The sequence below is a fragment of the Chiroxiphia lanceolata genome, chromosome 1 (genome assembly GCF_009829145.1).
Source record: "Chiroxiphia lanceolata isolate bChiLan1 chromosome 1, bChiLan1.pri, whole genome shotgun sequence".
Classification (NCBI taxonomy): Eukaryota; Metazoa; Chordata; class Aves; order Passeriformes; family Pipridae; genus Chiroxiphia; species Chiroxiphia lanceolata.
In genome coordinates, this window is record NC_045637.1 from 111,590,698 (window position 1) to 111,595,121 (window position 4,424).

The window sequence follows — 4,424 nt, forward strand, 5'->3', positions numbered from 1 at the left end:
GACACCGCCCCCTCGGCGCAGCCGCCGTCCCGCCCGGGGCCGTCACGGGACGCGATCACCTGACGGGCTCTGCCTCTGCCTTCCCCTTCCCGCCGCCTCGCTTGCCCGCCCGTCCGCCCTCCTGCCTGCCTTCCTTCCCACCCTCGTCCCCTGCCCTGCCCTGCCCTGTTCTGCCGGGAAGCGGGGCGGTTCCCTGCGCACGCGCCGAGGCGCCGGGTGCAAATTCCGCCCCCGCTGCCTTCGCTCGTCGCCTGAGGAGTGTCGCTGACCCTCGGTCTGACTACCGAGCGTGTGCGGCGTCAAGCTGTGAAAGGCGCGTCGAACAATCAAAAACATGCTTTTTAATTATTATCCTTATTTTTTGTGCGGTTTTAAAAGTAGAGTTAAATGCCACGTTAACGTTGCTGAAGCTGAATCACTGATTTATGTAGTTAGCTAACCATCCTGGAGAGTTCTTACGGGACTCTTGGGCTCCCCGTCAACTTCCCCAAGGTCTGTACCATATGAAAGATTTCCCCAACATTTTGCGAATCTGTGGCAGCGTTGTAACATCTCCTTAAAATTCCTAATGATTTTGGCGTGAATATTTTGAATATTTGAACATTTTGAAATATGACTCTCATTGGAAGATATGATCTTACCTTTAAAAAAAGCCTTTCCTTTAAGATAGTGTCATTAAAGTCTAGAGATGAAGTGTGATAAAGTCTCGAGTTTCTATAAGTTTCGAATAATAGTTTATTATATGGTAAAAGCAAGCAGCCGGCTGGGTGACAGAAATGGGACCAGTTTCCCAAATCTGCACACCCCTACTACAGGGTACATTTAGTATTTATCTTAGCTACCTCATGCATATTAATTATATTGTATACATATACATTCTACAGGTTTTTGCTAAGTATTTAATGTATGGGTTTTCTTACAGCTAAAGCTAAAGGGTTATCTCTACAACCAGTCATAATTCATGCATCCTTGGACAAACAGGCGCCTAAAGATTTAAAGTTCTATATTTTATTCTTAGGATAGTAAGGAGGGTTTAGGCCTCTTGACCTTGTGAGGGTCTGTTTTATTTCTTTATGGGGGTGTAATTAAGTTTTACAATCCGTTTGTTTTATTTTGATATAATCACCCATTTGTTTCACGAATCACAATTATTTATTTATCACATGAGGGGAGAGATGAGGAACAAATTGTAACTGGAACTAATTATCTTGGAGAAAAAAAAGATCAAAATCACGGTTAATTGCTACTTTTTAATATCCTTTTCATCATCATATAAACTATCCTTTGTGTCTTATATTTTATGTAAGACATTTAAATACTAGTAAGTCATTCTTTTGATAACTCTAGTTCTCTGAATCTGGGACACCATGGTAAAATAACGCTAATGGGAAAATAACATTACTTTTGGGAAGCTGATAAATTGCTTTTGCTTACGGACCTAAAAGGGAAAAAAAGATTTAATGTTTTATTAATATACTAGGAATTGCAGAAATCTAACTTCAGAGGGAGGTCGTATGACTCAGAAGAGTTTCTTTGGCTGAGTACATGGCAAAGTTTTTGGACAGGCTTGGAGCGATTTATGGTTTTGTTGATTAGTTGGCTCAGAGTATTTTTTTGTTCAGGGGGATTATATTTTGCCTTAGTACTTTTTTGTGCGTTTTTAATATAGGTAGGTAAAACACATCAAGTAAAGCAGCGGCTTGTTAGATTTTTATTACTTGAGAACAAAGAATAACATTTGCATAACCGTGTAACAAAGTAGTAATCAATATTTTAATAGATTTTAATCAGACAGCACAGATTATATTTCAGTATATTTATTCAGCTCAAGCTAGTATTTCAGTAACTATGTGTTTTCCTCTATTTTTGGACATGCTTTTGTGTAAGTAGTGATGTTAACTTTGTAATGCGAACGATTGATAAAAGGGAAGGAGGACACAGATTAAGATTGAGAAATATGAGAGAAAGTGAAATAATAATTTTGAAACTATTATTCAGAGAAAAATAAAACAAGAAATGTGTGTTTAGCAGTTCAGACAGGCAGTAATGGAAATTATATTGTACAACGTGGTACAATATCTTTCAGAGATTAAAGTAGACCAGGATTTCATAACTGTTTAATTGTAAAGCATGTGTGAAATTACACTATATGCAGACAACAGCATTCTAGTTTGCTTGTTTTTTTCTTAGGATATGATACTACTCTATATTTTTAGAGATAGGGTCTCATTTTTCTGTTTACCTTAAGGTTTGTGGAAATCTGGAATACAAAAGTTGTGGGTTTAACACCTTCTTCCAAAATAAAAGTTTATGATTTTATTTTAAAAAGCTATAAAAAACAAAGTGGACAAAATCCTCACTCCATTAATGCCAATGGTAGATTTATTATTAGCTGTATCTGACACAGGTAGTGTTTCGCCCTTGGTTTTCCCAGTCACTTACAGAGTCAGGAATCATATTAGAGCAATTATCGTTATTAAAATAAAAATACCAAAACACAGTTTTGATGCCTTCTTGAAAGATAAAATGTTAAATGCTTTGGAGAAGCAAATCCATATTTCTTTCTTCTAAATCTTTCATCTGAAGTACTGCAAATGTCAATCTGCCCTTGTCTGTTCAAATACTTTAATTTCCAAAAGAGTTCGGGCCATCTCCAATCTGGAGAGCAAGGTCTCTCCTTACCATCCTATTATTGAAATCTGGAAGGAAGGAAGAGTTCTGGTCCACTACTAAATAATTAATACTCCACCAGCTATTTTGGTGATCAGCACCTGTTCTGACAGACTGGTTTAGGATGGCTGAATTCTTCAAGCACACTACAGTACGGATACAGGAGAGAGCCAGTGCTAGGATTCTCTGCAGCAACAGTAAATACAATGATTGTAAATACAACCTATAATAGCAGAGTTCCTAATATTTTTAAAGCAGATGTATTGTGGTTTACAGCAATAACAAAGAACAAGTTTCTACCTAGCCTACAAGCAGCAAGCAAAGGACAAATTAACTTCCTTTCCTAATACTGTCTCGAATGATGGGGCAGCATTTTGTGTCATCTGTTTGGAGAAAGGAGGGATTCTTCCACCCTTCCTCGTCTTACAAGAAAATAGGTTCCTATTAGAACTGGGAATAGTTACATCACCTTTTTATTCACAATATATTTGGAGAGTGCAGGACCATCCACTCTGAGATCGACTACTGTTTTTCTACCATGAAGTAATGAGGATCTGTCCAGCCTTCTTAAAGAGTGGATCTAAGTGGTACACCACAGCTTAGTATAAATTTAGGATAATTAAGAGGAAATATACTTACTAATTGTAATTTTTAGATGACCAAATAACAATAACAATATCCTTTGATGACTAAATCATAGGACTTGACTGAGAGAGGGTAACAGAAAGATTTTGAAAGGGACAAGGGGGAGGGAAATGTACAAGTCCCACCTGAAACTAATTAAATAGCATGCCTTTGAAAACCTCTGTCCTGAATCTCGTCACTTTTACTCCTTATTTGTTGCAGATGCCAAAATGCAGGTTACACAGAGGGCCTTCGGGAAAACCAGACCCACATTACTGCATCAGTCTTCTACTCTTTGTTATCCCAAGGATGCATTAAGGCTATGCTGACAATTTGCCAGCAGTTCAAAGCTCACATCAAATTTTTATGTATCTTGACATGTTTTGTCAAGATACATGCAGATAGTATTGATAATTTATCTTCTCTGTGCCATTAATTAAAAGGTAACTTCTGGATGCTTGCTTTTAATAATTCTAAATTTCCTGGTAGACTCGTCTAATGATAACTCGTTAGCTCCGCTAATAGCTTGATAATACCTATAGCCTAAGCTAATTAGCTTCATGATAAATTTTGTTGAATTACTAATAATAACCCTCAATAAAGTGATTCATGCCAATCTGTATTCATATTCATAGCTTTCCTTTTGTTTGGATAATGCCTTAATTTTGGCATGAACATATGAGCAGTAAATACTCCCATAACAACTTTTGATCTCTGCATCCACCTATAGGCCTGTGTAACCTGGTCTTTTTGGTGTGTCTTTGAAAGATAATCTACAGATTATCTTTTAACTCTTTTGCCTTCCAATAGGTAGGTTCCAATATTAGTTGCAATCCAGTGTTAGTAGTTTATGTGAGTGCCTCTGGTGTAAGAAAAGTGAATATAACGGATTTACTTAATATCTCAGATGTCATTCATGGTAAAATGAGTCTTTTCATGGAACTAAATAACAATTCACAATGATGTAACAGCTACTAAGAGAATGACAATATATTTAAAAAATGTGGTTATATTTTTTCAAAGGAAAAAGTAAAGGAGAAATGTATTGTTTATTGCACGTGAAAGAAAATAGTAACTATTTCATAGAGCAAGTCTTTAACTACCTTCTTTTTCATTGCATTTAGCCAGGT